Genomic DNA, 27405 nt, shown 5'->3' on the forward strand with positions numbered 1-27405 from the left:
CTCTCGCTCTCTTTCTCTATGTCAAATAAATAAATAAACTCTTTAAAAGAAGAAAAAAAAAATTATCACCCCTTTAACTTTCCAAGGCTCTTCCACATCAAAATTTCAATACATGTCAAGTGTATTTTATTTCAATTAAATATTTTTAAAAAATTTAATTTTTCTAAAGAGCTTATAGGTCCTACATTTGTGTAAGGTTACACATTAGAGAATAAACTTGCTTCAATAAAGTATATACAGACCTCATTGTTTCAAACTAAATGGGAGAAAGGTTTAGTTCTGAATTAGTGAAAATTCTCCAGGCTAATTTTAACCTATCCATAGGTTAATTCCAACAAGTCTAAGATTATATTACCAAAGACAAGCCTACTTCAATAAGTTAAGAATGACTGTTAATCCGTTAACAACTCTTTGAACTCTTTGTAAAATATAAATTCTTGCCTTAATCAGAAGACAATTAGAGTAATAGAATACTTCTAACCAGAGCCAAGATTATATTGAAGCCAGTGAGGGAAACTGCCTCAAGCACAAAATAGGAGCCACCAAAAAAAAATTAAATTAAATATTTTAATGCTTTATTTTTTAATTAAAATCACCGAAAATTAATCTGTTTATGAACAAAATGACTAACTTTTAAATAAGGACAGGACTGGTATTATTTTTTTCTTTTGCCTCAGGCTTCAATATGGCTCTGCAAGGCACTGCTACCAACTTCTATTTCAAATTATATGATATTCTTAGAGTGTTTGACAACTAAGTATTTCCCTTGCAATCTTTTTAAAAATAGGACTATTCTTAGTCAATCACCATGTGCCAGGCACTGTGCTAAGTTCTTAGATAATATACGCATATTCTCATTTCATACTCATATACCTAAGAATGTACTATTATCCCTATTTTTCCATAAAGAAACTGTTTCTGTGCTCTTATTGCCTTATACTACTTCTCAATTCATAATGATATATTAGAACTCAGTTCTCAAGATGATTAAAATATCAATAGGTCTTTATTAGGCACTTCTCTCTTAGGGCTTACAAAAAAAAATACTGATGGGGTTCAGAACACACCACTCAAATACGGTACCTTGACATACTGAATACTTTCAACTGAAGGAATGTGAGAAAACAGCAGAAGCAGGAAGGTCATGCTGGCCTTCCCTTTAACTTCTCCACTGAAATAGGTCATAAAATCCTCATGTGAGAGGTGCCTTCCTTATACCTGGAGGAAAAGAGCAGCCCAATCTCTCAAGAATGGAGAAGAATCCTAACAAATGGGCTTTACTTAACTTCCCCCCGGTTTACTACACTTACGTCATACTCTGACCTATCATACTTGTACCCAAGTCTATACTCTTCATTAAATCTAGCATAAATATAATAAGTTTTAATGGTTTCTTTACGTCATAATTCCTCGTAAAGGCTCCTGTGCCATTTAAATTTGTATGAAATAAATTTGCATGCTTTCTCCTGTTAAAACTGTTTTTGTAAGGTTAGTTTTCAGACCCAGCCAAAGAACCTGAGAGGGTCAAGGAAAAATTCTTCCTCCACTACACTATGATGTCAAACATTAAAGTTTCTACATAAAATCTTTGTTTCATGGAAATATAACACATAGCATGGTGACTACAGTTATTAATACTGTACTGCGTATTTGAAAATTGCTGAAAGAGTAGATTTTAAAAGTTCTCATATCACGAAAAAAAATTTTTAACTACATACGGTGATGGATGTTAATTAGATTTATTATGGTGGACACTTAGCAATACACACATATACTGAATCATCATTATGCTGTACACCTAAAAGTAATATAATGCTACGTCCATTACACTTCAACAAAAACAAAAAAAGACTTTGTCAGCAAATATTCAGAAAAGTTTACTGAATATTTATTAATAATCTATGTTTATATGTGGGTGTGTTTTACTGATCAGAATAAGCAGTTTTGTTGATCTAATAAGAATTTCATTGCTGAAAGGTAATTCAGCTTATCCTTGTGTGCTTATGACATCTCCAAAATAAAAGATTCCAAAAATGAATATGAAATTTCTTGCTCAAGAGATTATAAGATTTCAACTGATAATGAGTTAAGAGGACATTTAAGAACAGTTTTAAGGGAACTCAATCTGCTCTTTCCAATATGGCAGCCACTAGACATGCGGCCATTTTAACTTAACCATTTTAAACTTAAAATTCAAGTTAAATAAAATAAAATTAAATATCTAGTTTCTTGCACTAAGCACATTTTAAAAGCTCAATAGCCCCATGTGTGGCTAGTGGCTACCATACTCAGAGAAGAAAGAGAACATTTCTCTTGGTGCAGAAATTTCTGTGAGACAGTGTTGGTCTGGTGTTTGAAAATATTCTGGTTAATCAAATTATAAATACTATGTGCTTATATTTTTGTAATATGATAGTACCCAAGAACTTGAAAGATGTGGCCTAAAAATTTCTGAATCATAATGGATTTGGGAGTATAAATGCTAGCTGAGAATAAAGGGCATGAAATGTTTATTACCAAATAAATGTATTTAAAAGAGTGTATTTAGGGGTGCCTGGGTGGCTCAGCGGGTTAAAGCCTCTGCTTTTGGCTCAGGTCATGATCCCAGGGTCCTGGGATCCAGCCCCACATGGCGGGGGGGGGGGGGGGGGTCCTTCGCTTAGCAGGGAGCCTGCTTCCCTTCCTCTCTCTCTGCCTGCCTCTCTGCCTACCTGTGATCTCTGTCAAATAAATAAATAACATCTTAAAAAAAAAAAAAAGTATTTATTTTAGATGCCATCATCTGTGCAGCACACTTGAAGCATAAGGCAATTTATAAGACAGAGTAATTGTTAATGAAGCTAAAACAACCTCCAAGGTTTTTCTGTAGTGCTAACCATAAACAGATCATGTTGCAGACAGACAGATGGTCAGAAATTGTAAAACTTCTCAAAAGAGACAATGAATTCAGAAAAGGAAATTAGATGCTCTACAAAACAGTTTACATTTTAAGTAAAAATTTCCTGTGGACAGAGGCTACGAAGAGAGCTGTTTAGACCTCAGATTAAATTCAGTGGGCCTCAAGCCTATATAAAAATGGACCCTAATTTAGCAGACTAAAACTGCTGACTAATAAGAAAAGAGGAGGAACTTACTTATTGAGGGTACAAGAGGTAAATACCATATGGCAGAGAAAGGAATGCATAATAACAACCAAACAGAACCTCCATTACACAATATTATAAGGAAGTAAACCGAAGAAAGCCTGGCCTGTTCTAAAAAGGAAGTGATCAACATGGGGAATGTTCATTAGAATTTTAGTGTTATGATAAGCAGAAGTCACTTTATAAATCAGACTTAACACAAGAGACATAAAAATATTCTTACCCTTCCCTATGACCCTGCAATTGCACTGCTGGGTATTTACCCCAAAGATACAGATGTAGTGAAAAGAAGGGCCATTTGTACCCCAATGTTTATTGCAGCAATGGCTACGGTCGCCAAACTGTGGAAAGAACCAAGATGCCCTTCAATGGATGAATGGATAAGGAAGATGTGGTCCATATACACAATGGAGTATTATGCCTCCATCAGAAAGGACGAATACCCAACTTTTGTAGCAACATGGACAGGACTGGAAGAAATTATGCTGAGCGAAATAAGTCAATCAGAGAGAGTCAAGTATCATATGGTCTCACTTATTTGTGGAGCATAACAAATAACATGGAGGACATGGGGAGATGGAGAGGAGAGGGAGTTGAGGGAAACTGGAAGGGGAGATGAACCATGAGAGACTATGGACTCTGAAAAACAACCAGAGGGTTATGAAGGGGCGGTGGGAGGGGGTGGGGTGGGGTGGGAGGTTGAGGAACCAGGTGGTGGGTAATAGGGAGGGCACGTACTGCATGGAGCACTGGGTGTGATGCCAAAACAATGAACACTGTTATGCTGTAAATAAGCAAATAAAAATAAATAAATTATAAAAAAAAAAAATATTCTTACCAAATGGACAGAGAGAAGCCAACTAAGAAAAAAAAGGCATAACAATAAGCCAAACATTTCCTAACAAAAGAAATTAAAGCTACTTACCACTGGGTTGAATTTATCTCCCTGATGTTTCTTAATTGAGCCAACATTCTATGGAAACCAAAATAAAAAAAACAAAATTAACAATAAAAATAGGTCATTATGACTTTAAGGGATCATCTCTTCTAAATTCCTTCCTCAAAATGTAAATTATAATTCTCAAAAATTCACTAGTGTAAACACAAAATTTGCTAACTTCTAAATACATACCTAGCTTCTTAACAGTCACTGGATTGTTTTTAATACATTTGTTAACTATGGTGAGCCCTCATCGATATCAAATAATAAATATCCACTTAACATTAAAATCCCATTTATCTGAACCTACTGAAAACAGTAAACTTTTTCCAAGCAGATAAATTCAAATCACCAATTATATTTAAATTTAGTAGGTTGTTTTTTTTTTTTAGATTTTATTTATTTATTTGACAGACAGAGATCACAAGCAGGCAGAGAGGCAGGCAGAGAGACAGAGGGGGAAGCAGGCTCCCCACTGAGCAGAGAGCCTGATGCGGTGCTCGATCCCAGGACCCTGAGATCATGACCTGAGCCGAAGGCAGAGGTTTAAGCCACTGAGCCACCCAGGTGCCCCAAATGTAGTAGCTTTTTTGTTTTTTTTTTAAAGATTTCATTTATTTTAAAGAGAGGAAATGAGAGTGAGCAGGGTAAGGGAGAGAGAGACAGACAGACAGACAGACAGACAGACGGAGAGAGAATCTGAAGCAGACTCTGTGCTGAGCATGGAGCCCAACTCAGGGCTCAATCTCAAGCAGGAGTCGGAGGTTTAACCAACCGAACTACTCGGACACCCCTAAATTTAGTAGTTTCTGATGGTTCTGTAAAGCAGACAATGGTAACGGCTGATCACATTCTATTCCTTCCATTACAGAAATCTTAGTTTCTTTGGGGCAGTAACAGACCCAGTTAAATATTCACAATTGGAAGGCTCAGGGGTTGGAGGACGCAGTTGAGATCAGTGACGTATTAAGTCTGCTTCCGGGATGGAATGGGGCTGGTTATGGGCAAACATTTGTTTTCCTTATTCAGAGGTAGATGTAAACATGTCTACTGCTGTAACAACAATCCTATGACCATAAGTCAACAAGTGTGAGTATTAAAAAACAACTAATAAGGCTAACAAAGTAGAAAAACAAAACAAGTTGGGGATTTCTAAAAGCACTACTGAGCAGCTGGACCAATGTTAACTGCCGTCTTCTTCCGGATTTCCTGGTATATAAGAAAACTAAACTCCCATTTATTTAAACCATTGTGAAGTTTTCTGTATCTACAGATATAATACAAAGTGAAATATTGCATAGTCCGTACTGCAAAGTAAAATAGCCTAAACCCAAAACAGTAACATTAATAAAAAGTATACATATCATAACCTTATTTAAAAATTCGGTAATGCTAATAAATTTGTGTTTCATAGTTTTAGTTACCTTAAATTTATTAAGCTATTTTTCTCTGTGCCAAATGGTTTTAGTACTCCTGTTGTTTAAACTTCCCCACAAATTCCACTTACAGTACATGTCACAAAAAATACCTGTGTGTACAGCAAAGATGGTCACTAAATTTTTCATTCAGTATACTCCTACATATGTAATAATCTGGTAGAATGGAATTGCCAATAAGCTGAAACAGAATACGGCTATGGAAGAGCAAGTAGGTGAGAAGAAAGATGTGAAACCTGTATTTAGAAACACTAGTTTATAATACCTGATAGATGTTCTAGCGAGATCTTGAGTAAGCAGTTGAATATGGTCAAGAGATGTGGGGACAAAGTAGAAGCAAGAATAAAATGCAAATTAAGAGTCACAACATTTGATTTGTGAATAGATAGGAATAATATAGTTAAAGGAGCCCACTGGTAAATTTTTATAAAGAGATTTGGGCAACAATTCATAGACTGTCCTAGCAAGATGTCCACCAATAAAAAAGCTGCTCATGAGGAGGAAAATAGAAAACATAGTTTTAGTGCAAAGGTATAACTAGCCAAATAAAACTCACATAGGGTATTTCTCAAAAATATAGATTACTGTGCTTTCTTTCTAAAGATTCTTTTTTTCCAAGACACTATTATTTGAGGGAGAGAGAGAGAGTGAGAGTGAGTGAGCATGAGAGTGGGGGGAAGAGCAGAGGGAGAGGACCATCGGACTCTACCCTGAGCATGGAGCCCAACTCAGGGCTTAATCTCATGATCAAGAGATCACGACCTGAGCCCCAAATCAGGAGTTGGACACTTAACTGACTGAGCTACCCAGGTCCCCCTCGGGAGATTCTTATTCTGGAGATTAGATATAAAACTCAAGATTCTCTATCTTCAAGTGCTGATGTAATTCCTTTTGTCCAACATTCTCAACAATAATCAATACATGGTCAATCTTATTTCATCTATGCTCAAACCACCATCCTTTCTTCCTCCCAAGTCTCTACAATTATTTTGACAAACTCTCAGCTTGGGTATCACTATAACAAGTGAAAAGTGAAGTCACTATAAAGGTTTTTAATAATATAGTATGTTATGGGGCACCTGGGTGGCTCAGATGGTTAAACGTCTGCCTTTGGCTCAGGGCAGGATCCTGAGATGGAGCTCAGCAATGGTTTCCCAGCTCAGTGGGGAGTCTGCTTTTCCCTCTCTCTCTGCCTCTATTTCTGTGCCTCAAATGAATAAATTTTTATATATATATATATATATATATATATATAAACAGTATGTTTCCCTATCAATCCAAAAATTAGTATATTTTCCTATCAGTATGATATAACCAAGTAGATTTGAGAGAAATTTTAATGTTGAAGCAATCTTTCTACATGAGTTCAAGAGTTAAAATGTACAACAAATGCTCCTCAGGCATGCCCACAGCTATTACCTGACAGTCAGTGGTTGTTTAAGATCACTTTAGTTTAGGGGCACCTGGGTGGCTCAGTCAATTAGGTGGCTGCCTTTGGCTCGTGTCATGATCCCAGGGTCCTGGGATAGAGTCCCACATAAGGCTCCCCGCTCGGTGGGGAGCCTGCCGCTCCCCGCTACTTGTGCGTGCTCTCTCTCTGTGTCAAATAAATAAATATTTTAAAAAATCATTTAGTTCAATCATGGTTATCACAGTGTTTGCTAATCTGTATTTGGTATACCTATCCTTAGTTCTGAGGCATTTAATGGACACTGTTAACCCATTACTGTTAAGTACATGAATAGTTAACAATGAAAGTAATGATACAAAAAAAATACTAAAATAGAAAGGTAAGAAATTTATACAAAGAAAAAATTATAAATGCTGTAAGAGCATTTGATCTGAAGGACAAAATCAATAGGTGAATGTATAGAACGTGCCATGCCTACAACATATACAGCAACAAACTACTACGTTCCACACTTATAATGGCTATAAGACTAACATCAATGTCTGAACCCAAACGGCCTGATTCTAATCGAGTAGAAAGCTGAGACTTTCTTCAATATTGGCACTACTAATCCAACTTTCATAACAAACTATGGTTAGCCTAAACTGTTTTAAAAAAAGCTTACTGTGGAATAAAGTAGTAGACAAACATATTGAAGTTACTAAAGAGTGCCATGTTTGCAGAAATTTCCATTTTTACATTTCTACAAATTACTTACATAATGAAATAGACAGATTCTTTAGAGTATGGAAACTGTAGACATCCCTGTAACTAACAGCCATAACAATATAAAATCTAATACTATGGTGAATGAAAGTGGCAAGAGTAGGCATCCTTGTATTGTTCCTGATCTTAAAAGAAAGGCTTCTGGCTATTTTTTTTAAAAGATTTTATTTATTAATTGACACAGAGAGAGAAAGAGAGCACAAGTAGGGGGAGCTGCAGGCAGAGGAAGAGGGGGAGGTAGAAGCAGGCTCTCCACTGAACAGGGAACCCAACGTGGGGCTTGATTCCAGGACCCTGGGATCATGACCTGAGCTGAAGGCAGACACTTAATTGACTAAGCCACCCAGGTGCCCCAGGCTTTCAGCTTTGTACCACTGAGTAGGATATTAGCTATGGGCTTGTCATATATGGCTTTTATTACATTGACATATATTCCTTCTATACCTACTTTGTTGAGAATTTTTATCATAACTGGATGTTAAATTTTATCAAATGCTTTTTCCACATTTACTAAGATGATTATATGGATTTTTATCCTTCATTTTGTTAACATAATATATCACACTGACTGATTTAAGGATGTTGAACCATCCTTGCATCTCTGAATAAATCTCACTTAATCATCGTGTATGATTCTTTTAACGCATTGTTGAATTCAGTTTGCTAATATTTTGTTCAGGAATTTTTCATCCATGTTCATCAGGGATACAGCTGTATAATTTTCTTTTCTTGTGGCGTCTTTGGTTTTGCTCTCAAGGTAATAAAAGCCTCATAAAGTAAGTTTGCAAGACTTCCCTCCTGTTCTATTTTTTTTGGAAGAGTTTATTTCATTCTTTTAAAGATTTTATTTATTTATTTGACAGACAGAGAGACAGGCAGAGAGAGAGAGGAGGAAGCAGATTCCCCGCTGAGCAGAGAGCCTGATGCAGGGCTCTATCCCAGGACTCCAGGATCACGACCTGAGCCAAAGGCAGTTGCTTAACCAACTGAGCCACCCAGGCACCCTGGAAAAGTTTAAAAAGGATAGGTATTAAGTGTTCTTTGAATACTCACCAGTGATGCTATCTAGTCCTAGCCAGAGGATTAGGCAAGGGCATTCAAACTGGAAAAGAAAAGTAAAACTTGGGCGCGCCTGGGTGACTCAGTGGGTTAAGGCCTCTGCCTTTGGCTTAGGTCATGATCCCGGGGTCCTGGGATCGAGCTCTGCATCAGGCTCTCTGCTCAGCAGGAAGCCTGCTTCCTCCTCTCTCTCTCTCTGCCTGCCTCTCTGCCTACTTGTGATCTCCGTCTGTCAAATGAATGGATAAAATCTTAAAAAAAAAAAGAAAGAAAAAGTAAAACTGTCACTATTTATAGATCGCATAACAGTATATGTAGAAGACTCTAAAGACTCCAACAAAAAAAAACTGTTAAAATAAGTGAATTCAGTAAGTTGCAGGATACAAAAATCAGTTGATTTTCTACACACTAAAATTTTCAGAAAGAAAAATAAATAATTCCATTTATAATTATATCAAAGAACAAAATACCTATGAATAAAGTTAATGGAGTAGGGGAAAGACCTAAATATCAAAAATTCTAAGACATTAATGAAAGAAATTCAAGATACAAATAAATGAAAAGCTATTCCATATCATAAACTGGAAGAATCAATAGGGGTAAAATGTCTATACTACCCAAAGCAATCTAAAGAGTCAATGCAATCCCTAACAAAATTCCAATGCCATTTTTCAAAATATATGGTCAATTAATTTATAACAAAGGAGCCAAGGATACGTAACGGGTAAAGGACGGTCCCTTCAATGAATGATAGTGGGAAAACTACAGTCACAGGCAGAAGAGTGAAACTTGACCATTATCTTATATCATACACAAAAATTAATTCAAAATGGATTAAAGATTTGAACCTGGGGTGCGCCTGGCTGGCTCAAGGGTCCAAATCTTGATTTCAGCTCAGGTTATGATCTCAGGGTCATGAGATCAAGCCCTGTGTCATGTTCTGCACTCAACACAGAGTGTGCCTGCCCCTCTCCCTCCCTGAGCTTGCATGTGCTCTCTCTTCCTAATAAATAAAATCTTAAAAAAAAAAAAAAAAGATGAATTTAAGACCTAAAACCATAAAACTCATACAAGAAAACAAAGCTAGGTAAATTTCACATCTGACACCAAAGGCAACATTAAGTAAATAGGACTACATCATACTAAAAAAGCCTCTGGCACAGCAAAAGAAACCATCAGCAGAAGGAAAATATAATCTACAGAACGGGAGAAAATATATATAAGTCATAAGTGACTAATATTCAAAACATATAATGAACTCATACAACTTAATGACAAAAATTCCAATTAAAAAATGGGCAGGGAGCGCCTGGGTGGCTCAGTGGGTTAAAGCCTCTGCCTTCAGCTCAGGTCATGATCTCAGGGTCCTGGAATCGAGCCCCGCGTTGGGCTCTCTGCTCAGCCAGGAGCCTGCTTCCCTTCCTCTGTCTCTCTGCCTGCCTCTCTGCCTACTTGTGATCTCTGTCAAATAAATAAAATCTTAAAGAAAAAAAAATGGGCAGAAGGGGTGCCTGGGTGGCTCAGAGGGTTAAGCCTCTGCCTTCAGCTCGGGTCATGATCGGGCTCTCTGCTCAGCAGGGAGCCTGCTCCCTGCCCTCTCTCTACCTGCCTCTCTACCTACGTGTGATCTCTCTCTGTCAAATAAATAAATCATTAAAAATAATAATAATAATAATAAATAAAAAATAGGCAGAAGATCTGAAAAGACACTTTTCAAAAAAAAAAAAACAAAACAACAAACAAAACCATATAGATGAAAAGATGTTCAACATTACTAATCATCAGGGAAATGCAAAACAAAACAATGAGACATCACATCTTGCATTTTAGAATGGCTATTATCAAAAAGACGAGAAATAACTAGTACTGGTGAGAATATGAAGAAAAGGAAAGCCATCTGACTTTAAGTGAGAATGTAAATTGGTACAGCCACTATGTAAAACAATATGGAGGTTCCCTTCCCCAGCCATATGATCCAGCAATTCCACTTGAGGGTATTTATCTGAAGAAAACAAAAATACTACATCCAAAATTAAGACAGTCCTCATATTCACTGCAGTGCATACACACACAAATATTATTCAGTCATGAAAAGAATGAGATATTAAAAAAAAAAGAATGAGATTTTACCATTTGCAACAACTTGGATAGATGGATATTAGGCTAAGTTAAATAAGTCAGACATAAAGACAAATACCATTTGATCTCTCTTATATGTGGAATTTAAAAACAAACCAAAAACCCCTCTTAGATACAGAAAACAGAGTGGTGGTTGCCAGAACCGGCAGTGCGGGGGTAGGTTAAGATAAAGGGGGTCAAAAAGTTACATACATACAGATAGTCTTTCCATCACCCCAGCAGAGGTCCCCACATGCTACTTTCCAATCAACACCCTAGCCAAGGCAACCTGTCCTGAATAAGAGTGCTATAACATTTGTGTATAAGTGTTGTAAGAACGCAGGCTTTGGTTCTCATGGAGCGAAACTGCTGGGTCACAGTCTATGTTTAATTATATGTATTTTTTGAAGTTGTTTTATTTTTTTTTTAAGATTTTATTTATTTATTTGACAGAGAGAGATCACAAGTAGGCAGAGAGGCAGGCAGAGAGAGTGAGAGGGAAGCAGGCTCCCTGCCAAGCAGAGAGCCCGATGCGGGGCTCGATCCCAGGACCCTGAGATCATGACCTGAGCCGAAGGCAGCGGCTTAAACCACTGAGCCACCCAGGCGCCCCTTGAAGTTGTTTTAGAGAGTGGTTTTATTATTTAACACTTCAGAGTTCCAGATACATCTTTACTAACACTTGATACTCTCCACTCTTTCTTCAGTAGTACGTGCACACAATAGCTCACTGTATTTTTGTTTTGTATTTCTCTAATTACAAATGTAACAGCAGAGCCTCATCTGTACTTAGACCTCATTTAGATGATAAAACAATGGACTTCAAGCCTTGATGCTCTAAAAGGATAAAACTTCTGAAGAAAGTGTTCCGGGCACCTAGATGGTGCAGTTGGTTGAGCAACAACTCTTGTTTTGGCTCAGGTTGTGATTCCAGAGTTGTGGGATGAAGCCCTGTGCTCAGCGCAGAATCTGGTTGAGTTTCTCTCTCCCTGTCTTTCTGCTCCTCCTCCCAACACTGGCATATTCTCTCTCCCTAAATAAATCTTTAAAAAAAAAAAAAAAAAGGTAGAGGGGCAACTAGGTGGCTCAGTCAGTTAAGCAGTGCGTTCAGCTCAAGGTCATGATTCCAAGGTTCTGGGATCAAGGCCCTCATCAGGCTCCTTGCTCAGCAGGTGTGTCTGCTTCTCTCCCTCTGCCTGCTACTCCCCCCTGCTTGTGTGCTCCCTCTCTCTAACAAATAAATAAAATCTTAACCAAAAAAAAAAAAAAAAAAAGTAGAGAGTGATAGAACTCTGTATATGGGAGGAAAGTATTGTTCAAAAGAGCACACTGTATTGGAAAACAATTCTCCCTGAACATCTCACATTTCTGCATGTTCTGGGTTCTCTAAGCAATGTCATTTACAGGCAATTTAAGATGTTTGTATAAAGAGACATTCCAAGATAATAATACTTAGCAAAAGTAAGACAGTCCAACGTCTTCTCTCAAGAAGATTGTTTAAATTCCAGAGTAAAGATAAGGTTTCTGTCTCACTTTCAAAGGAAAGGACATGGACTCTCATTACCAGTGGTGCTATGTAAAATCAGAGACTCCCAATTTGGGGTTCCTCTCCCGCAATGCACACTACTGCCCCTGCAAGTATGATCTGACCCTTACTGTGTAGCCCTGTGTAAATTAAGGCTCAGGTAACTGATACAAGACATGCCCTGATTGCTGCTTTTGCAGTGAGTAATAAACTCTGTCTCTGATCTAGAGGTCATGTGCATACTGACAGGTTAACATACTAGCTTTTAAAGAGGGGAAAATCTAGACCCTTTACTTTTTTAGGAAAGTAAAACTAATTTATCAGTAAATCAGTAAAAACTGATTTAACCACTATAAATAAGAAACACATTGGGACACCTGGGTGAGTCAATCAGTTAAGCATCTGAGTGCTCCTGTCATGATCTCAGGGTGGTGAGACTAAGCCCCATGTTGGGCTCCACACTGGGTGTGGACTAAAGATTCTTCTTTCCCTCTCCCTCTGCCCTTTCCCCCAACCACTGCACTCACTCTCCCTCTAAGAAAAAAAAAGAAAAGAAAAAAAGGAAAAACACAGCCACAGTATTTTATACCACTCAAAATAAAAATACTGAGTCCATTTCCCCATTCCTTGAATTTGCGCTGATCTTGTGACTTGCTTATATGGCAGTTTGTTGAGGAAATAACAGTACCTATGCCTCAAGATTTTAAAAACTTCCACCTTTGTCTTTTTTGAATGTTGCCCTAACAACATGATGTCATAAAGCAGCCTAGGATAAAAGACCATAATGTTGATTCACAAATTCAAGAGAAATGTAAATTCCTCTGATTTTAAGCCATCAATCTTCCTAACTTTAACAACTATATTGTTTTTTCCAAAGAGGAAACTTTATGCTTTGTTCATTTTCTTAGGGTATATTCTTTATTTCATTAGTTTCAGTTTTTTCTATGTTTTCTGCTTTTATTTATTTTGAATTTAATTGTCTTCTTTTTTTCCTATTACGGTAAAGATTAAATAAATGATTCTAATACTTTCTTCTTCAAGATTTAAAACTGTAAATTCTCTAAGTTGCACTTCATAATTTAAGATGCTTTTGGTTTTTCTATTTGGTTCTTTAACCCACAGGTTACTCAGAACCATTTTTATTTCCACACACAGTACTAAACCTTACTTTGTTACTGATTTCTAACTGAATTCCACTATGGTCAAAGAATACATTATGATTTCTAGCCTTTGCAATATGCTGAAGCTTTCGGACAGCCCCACAAAACATCTATCTGGGTGAGTGTTTCATGTTCACCTGAATGTCACATTCTGTATCTCTTGGGTATAATGCTTTATAAATATTAATTAGGTTAACTTGGTTGACAGTGGTGTCCAAATCTTCTATATCCTTACCATTTTAAATATTTAAAGTACTGAAATCTCCATCAGTGTAAGTCAGTCTATTTCTCCTTTTATAATTGTCTATTTTTATCTTACGTATTTTAAAGCTCTGTTATAAAGTGAATACACATTAAAGGTTCTTATATCTTCTTAATAAGTGGGTCCTTTTATCATTATAAGATGGTCTTTTTCTCTAACAATCCTTGTCTTGAAATGTATGTCACCTGATATCATTGTAGCCATAGGAGCTTTCTTTCAGTAAGTTTTAATACAGTATATCTTTTGTCATCTATTCCGTTTAACCAAATGTATTTGGTTTATTATATTTAAAGTGCCTACTTGGGGGCACCTGGGTGGCTCAGTGGGTTAAGCTGCTGCCTTCGGCCCAGGTCATGATCTCAGGGTCCTGGGATCAAGCCCCACATCAGGCTCTCTGCTCAGCAGGGAGCCTGCTTCCCCCTCTCTCTCTGCCTGCCTCTCTGCCTACTTGTGATCTCTCTCTGTCAGATTAATAAATAAAATCTTAAAATAAAAAAAATAAAGTGCCTACTTGTATGAAGCATACAGTTGGGTATTTCGGCCTTATCTAATCTGACAATTTTTAAGTTTTTTTTTTTGTTTGTTTGTTTTTGTTTTTTTTTTTTTAAAGATTTTATTTATTTATTTGACAGATAGAGATCACAAGTAGAGAGGCAGGCAGAGAGAGAGAGAGGAGGAAGCAGGCTCCCCGCCAAGGAGCCCGATGCGGGGCTCGATCCCGGACCCCGGGATCATGACCTGAGCGAAAGGCAGAGGCTTTAACCCACTGAGCCACCCAGGCACCCCTGACAATTTTTAAGTTTTAATGGCAAGCTTAAGCCTTAGTATTTAGTATAATTATTGGTGTGGCTTAATTCAAGCCTATTTCATTACTGTTTATTTTCTATTTGTTCTTTGTTCCTCTTTTTTCTTGACTGCAAATAATGCCAATGATGCTATTTTTTCCCCATACTATTTCATTTTATGGACTTTTTGCTGTATTTTTTTTTTTGGTGTTGGTGGTTGCTCTAGGAATATACAATACGCAGTCTTAATTCATCACAGCCCATCTTCAAATATTATGTCACTTCACATATGATCTAAGAAATTTAAAAGTACAATTTATACTTACATTTATTCTTTCCCATATTTCAAGCTACTGTCATATATTTTACTTCCACATATTATAAATCCCACAATATTTTTTGCTTTGCACTAACAACTGTTATATAAATTTGAAAACAAGAAAGAGGTGTCTGGGTGGCTTAGTCGGTTAAGCAATTGACTCTTGTTTCAGCTCAGGTCATGATCTCAGGGTCATGAGAAAGAGCCCCATATTGGGCTCTACACTTAGTATGAAGTTGGCTTGGGACTCTCAATCCCTCTCCCTCTGCCCCTTCCCACTGCTCTTGCATGCTATCTCTCTAAAATAAATAAATCTAAAAAAGATAATTAAAAAATAAAAACAAGAAAACAGAATTTCATATTTATTCACAAATTTACCATTTTCTTCAATCTGTTTCTTACCGCAAATTTGCTGGTAAGCCGAACTGAGCAGATTTTTTTTTTTCTTTCCTTTCTTCTTCTTCTTCTTCTTTTTTTTTTTTTAAATATACTCCATTTACTCTGCTGAAATACCCAATCCCTCACATACTACTCTGTAAATTGCTTTATCTATTTATTTTTATTATTATTTTTGACAGAGAGCTAGAGAGAGAGCACAAGTAGGCAGAGAGGCAGGCAGAGGAGAGGGAGAAGCAGGCTCTCTGCTGAGCAGGGAGCCCAACACCTGGCTTGATCCCAGTACCCTGGGATCATGACCTGGGCCAAAGGCAGATGCTTAACCAACTGAGCCACCCACGTACCCCCTGTAAGTTGCTTTAAAATCCCTGTCACCTACTTCTAATAACTGGGTCATCTGTAAGCCTGCTTTTATTAACTATTTTCTCTTAAAAATGTCATCACAGTTTCCAGTTTCTTTGTAGGTTTCACACTTTTTCACAGTATTCTAGGCACTGTTAGATTAAAGTTGAGAATTAAGCACAATATTGTTAAGTTTTCCTTATTTCCCAGAGAGTCTACACTCTTCTTCTCAGGATAGATGACTGTAATTTATATTCCCAGCAAAAATCTGTATGAGCTGGGACTGGTTTCATCTGTGATCACTTCAACCTACAACTTTTCTACCCCCAAAGACAGCTACCTTTTTGATCTTGTCATCATCTGGGGTAGAAAGAATTTGGGATGCAGTTCCAAGGTTTTTTGTTTGTTTGTTTTTGGTTCAGTTTGCCTTCAGATTTGAGTCCAGCAGAGTCCTACAATTCAAGAACACTGAATTTGCAGGACTACACATTTTTCTGAGCTCTTCAAGACCTCCTCCTCTACTGCTCTTCATGACAAGAGTCAAGGTAGATGGAATTATCAGGCTTAATGATTAATTTTTGCCTTTGGGGCTTTTGTCAGAGTCCCATCCCTTCACAAAGCCCACAATGTCATTCAAAAACTTGGATGAGTTGTCATCATCACTTCAGTCTTTGAATGTATGGCAAGTCTGCTTCTCTATCCCATACTGAAACCAGGCAAGTGTCCCCAAGCAGGGAAGCTATCGCACTCTTGATTCACCTTGGAAATGTTCATTATCTGTGGAATTTAGTTCACTAAGGCTTTCTTGATTTCACAGATTTTCGCTAGCCCCTTTTTTTAAAAAAGAAGGGTTCTTTTGTTTCCAGATTTTTCTTATTCTTAGCAGGGAACCAAAGGTTTTCTGTGTCCTCCTATAGCCTACTCGAAGCAGAAATATCAGAGCATTTCCAGTGTAGATGAAACTGTTGTATTTATAGAAAAGCCAATCCCGGGCGCCTGGGTGGCTCAGTGGTTTAGGCCGCTGCCTTCGGCTCAGGTCATGATCTCAGGGTCCTGGGATCGAGTCCCGCATCAGGCTCTCTGCTCGGCGGGGAGCCTGCTTCCCTCTCACTCTCTGCCTGCGTCTCTGCCAACTTGTGATCTAAATAAATAAAATCTTAAAAAAAAACTTAAAAATTAAAAAAGGCAGAGATGAAAGCCAATGTAAGGAATGGTATATTGTCAAAGTCATTCCTAAGCACAACAGGGGCTCATTGAAGTACACAGGCAATCTCTAGGAATTGTCTGCCTACAGGATGAGAGACAAGCTGTTCTTGAACTGCCCCTGCTGCCACTGATTAAGGGTTGCCTCTACTGACATTAACTTTCACTGGCTACCAGCCTATACTTGCTTTTTGGTATAGATGGCTTCCGATAGCAGTAAAATCACTAGGGCATCCTTTCACTGGGAAGGATATTCCAAAGTGACTCTCTGCACTGTTATGGTACTGTTTCTTGCACCTACAGTTAAAGTCGGAAGTGAGCCAAGAGGATGTGATGCTGCATACTAGAACTGCCCACTAGTTCTAGACCAGACCACTTCTATGAACCCCAGACTTCCATATCCAACTCCCTGCTGTATGTCTCCATTTAGTGGAGGAATATAAAGAAAACAGCAAGAATTAATCATTTAGAAAAACATAGGAGTAAAAATGCAGAAAGAATCCAAGAGGTGATTCCAGTTTTGGTGGCAATACAGTTGACTCTTAAACAATATGGGTTCGATCTGCATCAAATACAGTGGATTTGTAAGTGGAATTTTTAGTAAATACAGTACAGTGCTATAAATGTATTTTCTCTTCCATATGATTTTCTTTTTTTTTCTTTCAGGAAGTTTTTACTTCTTTTTTAAAAAGATTTTATTTATTTATTTGAGAGAGAAAGCTAGAGCAAGGGCAGGGCGGGGACAGGTTAAGAGCAGAGGGAGAAGCAGACTTCCCGCTGAGCAGGGAGCTAGATGCAGGACTTGATCCCAGGAAGCTAGGACCATGACCTGACCCGAAGACAGATGCAGATGCCAACTGAGCAACGCAGACTCCTTCCTTGATTTTCTTAGTACCATTTTCTTTTCTCTAGCTTACTTCATTGTAAGGGCAAAATACATGTAATATATTTACATACAAAATATTTCTTAATCAACTATTTATGTTGTCAATAATGCTTCCAGTCAAGAGTAGGCTATTAGTAGTTAAGACACAGCAATTTTTGACAGTGCAGGGTTCAGCATCCTCAAACCACACATTGGTTCAATGGTCAATGGGAGATGAATATAAACGTTAAGAATAGACAGTTCCCCAGCAAGTCTAAAGATACAAAACACACTACTAGTAATCAGAATGGGAATATAATAGCACAAATAAAAATTATTTCTGCATTTTGGGGTAAATGTAGAACTTTATCATATATTGCAAAACAAAGTATTCTAAAAATAAATTACTAAATTCAATATATATTGATGTTTTAACTATGACTTACTATAAAAATATAAATTATAAAACAGTTTCAGGAAATAGAAAATCATGGATGAAACTTAAGGGTTTATCAACAAGTCACTACTCTAAAAGACAGTAAGCACCTAAGCACTCACAAACTTAAAAGAAATGGAATTTGATCACAAGATTCAGAGCTCACAGAAAATATGAAAAAGTTCTCAATTCATATTACAAATCCAATATAATTCTCACACAACACCTATCAAAGTTAGCATACTGCATCAATATGCCATTTATACTTAAGAATACTTCAAAAAACCCTAAATTACATAGAAGAAACTCAAATACAGTAGTAAAACTAAACATGACTATGGAAAATTAATTCTAGGAATGCCAAAAGAATAAATCTATAAGCAGTACATCACATAAAGAGATGAAAAGGGGGTAAAATGGATCTTCTTTTTTTAAAATTAATTATTTTTATAAACATATAATGTATTATTTGCCCCAGGGGTACATGTCTGTGAATCATCAGGCTTACACACTTCACAGCACTCACCGTATCACATACTCTCTCCAATGTCCATAACCCAACCACCCTCTCCATATACCTCCTCCCCTGAGAAACCCTCAGTTTGTTTTGTGAGATTAAATGGACCTTCTTGACAATGCCAAAAGGGAATCTAATAAAAGACAATATTCATTCTTGAGAAAAATCCTAGTAAACTAAAAACAAAATAACTCCTCAATAAAAAGCAAACATCTCCATCACGTTCATGGAAATAAAATAAAAATGAGAAACACTAGGGGCGCCTGGGTGGCTCAGTGGGTTAAGCCTCTGCCTTCCGCTCAGGTCATGATCTCAGGGTCCTGGGATCGAGCCCCACATCGGGTTCTCTGCTTAGCGGGGAGCCTGCTTCCCTTCCTCTCTCTCTGCTTGCCTCTCTGCCTGCTTGTGATTTCTCTCTGTCAAATAAATAAATAAATAATCTTAAAAAAAAAAAAAGAGAAACACTAACACTAAAACTTAAGAGAAGGGGTAGCTGAGTGGCTCGGATGGTTATGTGGCTGCCTTCAGCTCAGGTCATGATCCTAGGGTGCTGAGCAGGGAGTCTGCTTCTCTCTCTCCCGCTGCCTCTCTCCCAGCTTGTGCTCTCTTTCTCTCGCTCACTCTTTCAAATAAATGAAATCTTAAAAATAAAATAAAATAAAATTTAAAAGAATATTAACACTATCAAGTAAGTGAAAAAGACAACTCACAGAATGAGAGAAAATATTTGTACATCATGTATCTGATGAGGGAACTGTATCCAGAATACATAAAGAACTCTTACAAGAAAAAAAAAAAAAAAACTTAACAGGCAAAGAATCCTAATAGGCATTTCTCCAAAGATACACTAATGGTCAATAAGCACATGAAAAGATGTTCAATATTATCAGTCATTAGGGATACGCAAGTCAAAACCACACTCAAATAAATTTTATACCCACTAAGGATGACTATAATCAAAAAGACAGGCAATAACAAGGGCCAGAGAAGATGTGGAGAAACTGGAACTCTCATATATTGCAGATGGAAATGTAAATTGGTAGTCACTTTTGAAAAAAAGTTTGGCAGTTCCTCCAAAAAGTTAAACATAGTTACCACATGATCCATCAATTCCACTCACTGGTGGCACATAACAAAGAGAAGTGACAATACACCCTCTCTGAAAAACATGTAATTAAAGTTCATAGCAACATTACCTACAGTGACCAAAAAGTGGAAACAATTCAATACCCATCATCTAATTAAGAGATAAACAAAATGTTGTATATCCACACAACGGAATATTATTCAGCTATAAAAACAGATTAACTATTGACACATGATACAACATGGATGAACTTTGGAAATATTATGCTACAAGAAAGAAGCCAGACAGTCAAATCCTTTGCTCGAGTGAGGTCTTTTTACCTTACTACAGACTTCTCATTTCACCTGCCACTTCAACATGGTAATTACTTCTTCGGTTCTCTATGCGGTTTTTTTAAATGAAGAAATCTATAAATAAAATATGTTTTTATGCAGTGTGTACACTGTCCTAGAAACTGAACCAAACCTGTTGGAACACATGACCTGATTTGAGAATCCTGGACACAAATGCCACTGTTTGAAATTCTATTAGCTATATTTTCTGGACCCTTTATAATCGACCTCTGTTAAAATGCAAATTCACACAGTGAAGACAAGACCCCAATTTCCAAAGATGAATTTCCTCCCAAGTATATCTTTTCCTGGGTTCAAGAGAAGAAGCCACCAGCAAAACCCAGAAAAAGGTCTGAAGTGGCTAAACAAAAACAAGAAGCCAGTCTGAATCCTCATTTTCCTACAAAGCTAATGTGTTTGTTTTAGGGATAACTTAGCCTGGGTATGATTACAAACATCACAAACCTTCCAAAGAAAGAAAACCAGATGACTCTCCACACCCTGTTGCACAAGATTATCAGTAAAACTTAAAAAAAATATCACCACTTGATAAAAGTCCTAGAATTCAGATTGATATTTTAGGTATAACATCTGTTATTCTATTAAGTCATCCCAAATATCCCTTAGGGCAAAAAAAAATATCTTATTTTTTAAAGTTTTTATTTATTAAAGAAATCACTACACCCAACATGGGGCTCAAACTCATGACCCGGAGAGATCGAGAGTCAGATGCTCCTCTGACTGAGCCAGCCAGACACCCCCAAAGACTCATCCATTTTTTAAACCTTTTTTTATTGCTCATACATACCCTCTCCAATGTCCATCACCCAGTTACCCCATCGCCCTACCCACCCCTTCCTCTCCAGCAACCCTGTCTGTTTCCTAAGATTAAGAGTCTCTTATGGTTTGTCTCCCTCTTGTTTCATTTTTTCCTCCCTTTCCCTATGATCCTCTGCCTTGTTTCTTAAATTCCACATATAGTGAGATCATATGAAAATTGTCTTTCTAGGATTGACTTCTACTTAGCATAATACCTTCTAGTTCCACCCATGTCATTGCAAATGGCAAGACTGATCTATTTTTTAAGTAGAATAGCATCATACCCATAGAAAAAAATAAAGGAGAAAATTTTAAGCTTCTTCTACTACTCAAACATTATCTTTTCTTCTTTTTTTAACCACATCATTTAGTTCCCTATTTATTGAATGCCTTACTACAAAGGTGTTGGGGGAACATAAAGTATAATATGCAGTTTTCTGATCTCAAAGAGCTTAGAAATATAATAGGGGATACAAGACAAATTCAGTTTAGAAAGACTAAAGGGCAACAATTAAAAAGGCATATCATTAAGAATCTGCTGGAAAGGGGTGCCTGGGTGGCTCAGTGGGTTAAAGCCACTGCCTTCGGCTCAGGTCATGATCCCAGGGTCCTGGGATTGAGCCTGCATTGGGCTCTCTGCTCAGCAGGGAGCCTGCTTCTTCCTCTCTCTCTCATCCTGTCTCTCTGCCTACTTGTGATCTCTATCTGTCAAATAAATAAATAAAATCTTTAAAGATTTTTTTTTTATTTTTATTTATTTATTTGACAGCGAGAGACAGGAGATCACAAGTAGGCAGAGAGGCAGGCAGAGAGAGAGAGCGGGAAGCAGGCTCCCTGCCGAGCAGAGAGCCCGATGTGGGACTCGATCCCAGGACCCTGAGATCATGACCTGAGCCGAAGGCAGCGGCTCAACCCACTGAGCCACTTTAAAAAAAAAAAAAGAACCTGCTAGAAAGCTAAAAATAAACATTTTATTAAGAAGAAGTCTGAAAGCCAGAAACTATTTCCTTTGTTATTATTTTTTGTTATTACGGAGAATGGTGTTTGGTCTTTGAAGAAATCCCAAATGTGAGCAAGAAATCACTATAATAGAGAATGTACAGTTTAAAACATTATCTTGCTGTAGTGCCAACTTTTATAAGCTGTTCCATCTAACCAATATAGAATTAGAAACTTTTTTTTAAAGATTTTATCTATTTATGACAGAGATAGCAAAAGAAGGACAAGCATAGGGGAGCTGGAGAGGGAGAAGCAGGCTCCCCACTGAGGAGGAAGTCCAATATGGGGGGCTGGGTCCCAGGATGCTAGGATCAAGACCTGAGCTGAAGGCAGACACTTAAGGACTGAACCACCCAGGCAACCCTAGAATTAGAAACTTCTAAGTGCTGGCATTCCTAAGATTGAAGAAATGGCTGTGTCTAGAAGTCAGAATTTAAATTAAGGTTTAGGGAGCTGCCTGGGTGGCTCAGTAGGTTAAGTGTCAAGGTTAAACTAGGGTCATGATCAGGGGGTGCTGGGATCAGGCTCCACATGAGATCCCTGCTCAGGGGCGAGTTTCTCCCTCTCTCTCTGCCCCCTCTCCCCCATTCGTGTTCTCTCTCCCATCTCTCTCTCACATAAATAAAATCTTTAAAAAATAAAAATTAAAAAATAAATTAAGGTTTAGGGATTCAGCCTCACTACCTGATGATACAAAATAAAAATGGGCATTTGTTGATAGCTACTCTGTGCCAGGTACTCTGGTAAATGCTTACATACATAATCTCATTTCTCAACATAATCCTGTCAAGTAGGTTCTAACCCTAATCCTAATTTTATCCCCATTTCACAGAGGAGGGAAGGATGTTGCTTAATTAGGTTGTTTTAGGAAGGTGGTCATGAAGAGTCCCTGAACTCAGCCCTGCTGGCTCACAGTTCCAGATCTTTACCTACTACACATAATCTGTGTAAAAATGTCCTGTTACACTTAAGTCCTCCTGGACTTATCTAATTTATAATGTGTGGAAATCAGCCTTCATTTTGAAAACACCACTTTTGAGAGTACTTCAGTTAAGTAACAAATTTCTTAAAAATTTTCTGTGAAAAAGTAAAAAAAATATATTGTTGAAGCAACTAAAAAGTGCGTATTTTGTGCCCAGTTCACTCACACAGAGAGAACTCTGATATGCCTCTAAATTAGGTATTTTATGCATATTTAAACACAAACAAAAGTCACAAGACAAATAAGTAGGAAGTCTTAAGACTCCAAGTATATGGGCACCTGGCTGTCTCTGTCAGCAAAGCATGCAACCTGACCTCAGGGTCATGAATTCAAGCCCCACGCTGCACATAGAAATTACTTAAAAAAAAAAAAAAAAAGTATAACAGCATTCCATGACATCAATGATTTACAATGACTGTAAGGACACTGTGGGTATACAAATGGCAAGGACCAACATAATAATAAATTACACTTTCAATGTTCCTATTGAGAAAACTCCTATGTGCGTACGGACTTGGGAGTCTTTTGAAATAAAATACCATGGCCTATGGCGGGGAACCATTCTAAAATTTCAATACAAGTATTCTGTCTATGTCGAAATGGATGAGAGGAAAAAATTACATCGCTGACACCTTTAGAGTAACTTTTTGGGGCACCTACGTGGCTCAGTCGGTTAAACGTCTGATTCTCAGTTTCAGGGTGGGTCATGAGATTGAGCCCAGTGCCTGGGCTCCTTGCTCAGTGTGGAGTCAGCTTGAGATCCTCTCCCTCTTATTCCCCCTCTGCCACAACTCCCCCCTACTGTGTGTGCTTTCTCTCTCTCAAATAAATACATAAAATCTTTATAAAAATAAATAAAAATGGGCCAAAGATCTTAATAGTCACCCCACCAAAGAAGACAGAGATGGCAAATTAGCGCATGAAAAGGTGCTCCACATCATATGTTATTAGAGAAATGCAAATTAAAACGAGATATCACTGCAAACTATTAGAAGGGCCAAAATCTGGAACACCGACAACACTAAATGCTACTGAGGAAGTGAAACTCTCATTCAGGCTGGTGGGAACACAAAACTGTTACAGACACTTTGGAAGACAGTTTGGTGGTATTTTAGAAAACTAAACATATTCTTACAACATGATCCAGCAATTGTGCTCCTTGATATTTGCCCAAAGGACCTGGAAACATATGACCATAGAAAAACCTGCACACAGTTTTATTCAGAACTGTTACTACCTGGGAGCAAACAAGATGTCCTTCAGTAGGTAGATAGATAAATAAACTGGTACATTCAGTAAATGGAGTATACTGAGCTAAGAAGAAATGAGCTATCAAGCCATGAAAGGACATGGAAGAACTGAAAAGGCATACTGCAAAGTAAAAGGAGACATTCTGAAAAGTCTACGTACATAAATATATACAATAGTCCAACTACATGACATGCTGGAAAAAGCAAAACTATGCAACAGAACTTTCCAGGAGTTGGAAAAGTGGATGAAGAGACAGAAATACAGATTTTTAGAGCAGTAAAACTGCCCAGTATAATATTCTAATGATGGAAACATATAATTGTTCAAAGCCACAGGATGTATGACATCAAGAATGAACCCGAAAAGTTCATGATGGACTAAAGTAAATGATGGACTTTGGGTAATAATTACATGTCAATGTAAGTTCATTAGTGGTAACAAATGTACCACTCTGATGGGGAATGCTGATAACTGTGCCTATGTGGAAAAACAGGGGGTCTATGGGTGAATCTCTGGACTTTATGCTCCATTTTGCTGTGAACCTAAAACACTGCTCTGAAAAATTAACTCAATTTTTAAAAAGGACAACTAGTCCTGACACTTCTTATGAGAAAAGGAATGGCTGTATCTTAACTGGAAAAATTACAATTTCTGTCAGTACATTCATATTCCAACATGCAATCACTCAGTGTTAAATAATACCTCATTCTAAAGTCATCTCTTTCAATTAGCTGTGAAGTTTTTCTTTATAATTTTTAAAGCCAACTTAGTCAAGCAAACTGGGACACTACGTGGATCAAAATTTGACATTTTCTGGGACTATGAGGATTTTTTAATAGCAGACATGTGACTGGTCATACTACTGGAAATCTTGAAATACCTCCTAAGCTAAAACCACCTGTATCATATTCTTTGATGTTTTAGTGGTCTCAGTAAAGCATTTGCATAAACTTGCCTCCTGAGGAAACTACCAGCTTCATAATGCATTAACACCTTATAGAGAAGGAATTGCCTTCTCTCAGACATAAATACTTCTCAACTTTCATAATACGAAAATAAACATACCATTTCCTCATCTGATTTCCAGTCCACCAATAAGCAAAATAGAATTGTGATATGTCATTCCTTCATTAGAAACAAAATCCTGAAATAGTCTACTATCCAGGTAGCAAAAGTCCAAATTAGAACAAAGATGGATAGAGGGGTATAAAATATATCCATCTGCAACTATTTTACCCTTAAATCAAGTTAGAGTACAAAAAAAAATCTATTATTTTGAACTATCTTATCCTAGTATATAATCTATCTTCACTGAGCTTTTTATATTTATGCCCTTCTTTTTATTAAAATCATTATTTTAAATAAAAAATTAAAAAAACAAAAAAATCATTATGAAAAAGAGGCTGAGAGCTATAGAATATGAGCTATTAAACTGTTGTCAACAATATTGTCTGTTCATTACTCAATAGCTCTTACATAAGGGAATTCAGATTTTAGAAATCATTTAGAATGGCAAGGAAAATCTTTTGTCTCCTCTGCGGAACTTGTGATACATTTCTTTATTTAGGGTAATGAGAACCTTGGCTCCCAGGAAGCTTAGCTAAATCTGGTCTACCACAGCAATCATGCTAAATTACTTAAAAACTATTTATTTCCGGGGCGCCTGGGTGGCTCAGTGGTTTAAGCTGCTGCCTTCGGCTCAGGTCATGATCTCAGGGTCCTGGGATCGAGTCCCACGTCCGGCTCTCTGCTCTGAAGGGAGCCTGCTTCCCTCTCACTCTCTCTGCCTGCCTCTCTGCCTACCTGTGATCTCTCTCTGTCAAATAAATAAATAAAATCTTTTTTTTTTTTTTAAACTTGTTCTAAGGGAAACCTATTCTTTAATTTTTTTTTTTTATTTTATTTATTTGACAGACAGAGATCTCAAGTAGTTGGAGAGGCAGGCAGAGAGAGAGAGAGAGGAGGAAGCAGGCTTCCCGCTGAGCGGAGAGCCCGATGCGGGGCTCGATCCCAGGACCCTGGGACCATGACCTGAGCTGAAGGCAGAGGCTTAACCCACTGAGCCATCCAGGTGCCCCCAATAAATAAAATCTTTAAAAAAAAAAAAAACAAAAAAAACTATTTATTTCCTTATTCATTTCCCTGGATGTGATTTTCTATTTCTATTAACTATAGTATTTACATCCTGTTAAAAGTAACTTCAAATCTTTTATTTAAGAACTATTAAAAATAACGTCATAATGAACACACAAAAATCTTATTTAAGTAACTATCACACTGTAAAAGAATAAAAGAAAAACTAATTTAAAAAAAAAGTTGCCCTTTTATTTATTATCTGAAAAGATCTCCAATCAGGGGCGCCTGGCTGGCTCAGCAGGTAAAGCATATATCTCTTAATCTCAGGGTTGTGAGTTTAGACCCCACACTGACTACAGAGATTACTTAAAATATAAAAATCTAAAAAGATCACTAAACAAAAAAATGCTAGAAAGTGATACAGCAAACTAAATGCTTAAGTAAAGAGACTGAAGGAACAGTGGACCCTGGCAAAAGAATCCCTATTTATCTCAGTTTCTTCATTTACCAAAATAAAGGTAAGGCTTCTTACAGACCAGGAACATAATTAAGAAAAACTTAATAGATTTATTTGCTCCTTGGCCTCTCCCCTGAGCGTAGGACCGTTCTTAGCACAAGGCAGATGCTTTAATGTTGTTAAAGTCTAAAGAGCTTGGAGAGGGGCACCTGGGTCGGTCAGGCGTTTAAGTGACCAACTCTTGATTTCAGCTCATGTCATGATCTCATGGGCTGAGATTCTTTTCCCATCTTCCCTCTCCCTCCTCACCATTTGCATGTGCACACACACTCACTCTCACAAATAAACTAATAAAATCTTTAAAGAAAAAAAAAAGACAAGCAATAAAGGGGAGAAAATACATGCCAACCACCCATTTGAGAAAGAATTAGTATTTAGAATACATGAGTCTCAAAAAACTCAGCAGTGAAAAAAAAAAACCCTATTAGAAAATGGACAAAAGACATGACCAGATATTTCACTGAAGAAAATATACAGATGATAAACAAGCACATAAAAGACGTTCAGTACCATTAGCCATGAGGGAAATACAAACTAAAAATACGATGAGATACCACTACATACCGGTTTTTTGGTTTTTTTTTAAGATTTTATTTACTCATCAGACAGAGAGCACAAGCAGGGGGAGCAGCAGGCAGAGGGTGAGGGAGAAGCAGGCTC

The 27405-nt window shown here is 37.4% G+C and overlaps 1 protein-coding gene across 12 annotated transcripts in view; it reads right to left on the bottom strand.

Annotated features, from left to right (window-relative positions):
• Nucleotides 1–27405, bottom strand: part of ERBIN (erbb2 interacting protein) — a 132570-nt gene that overhangs the window by 83444 nt on the left and 21721 nt on the right. For 11 of the 12 annotated variants that reach the window (XM_046001062.1, XM_046001072.1, XM_046001071.1 and 8 more), the window contains exon 2: nt 4069–4116. The gene's annotated coding sequence lies outside the window, so the exon portion shown is untranslated. Of the gene's footprint in view, nt 1–4068; nt 4127–27405 lie in introns of all 12 variants that reach the window. The other variant, XM_046001061.1, reaches the window with a different exon arrangement.

This window comes from Meles meles, chromosome 3 (genome assembly GCF_922984935.1).
Source record: "Meles meles chromosome 3, mMelMel3.1 paternal haplotype, whole genome shotgun sequence".
NCBI classification, from domain to species: domain Eukaryota; kingdom Metazoa; phylum Chordata; class Mammalia; order Carnivora; family Mustelidae; genus Meles; species Meles meles.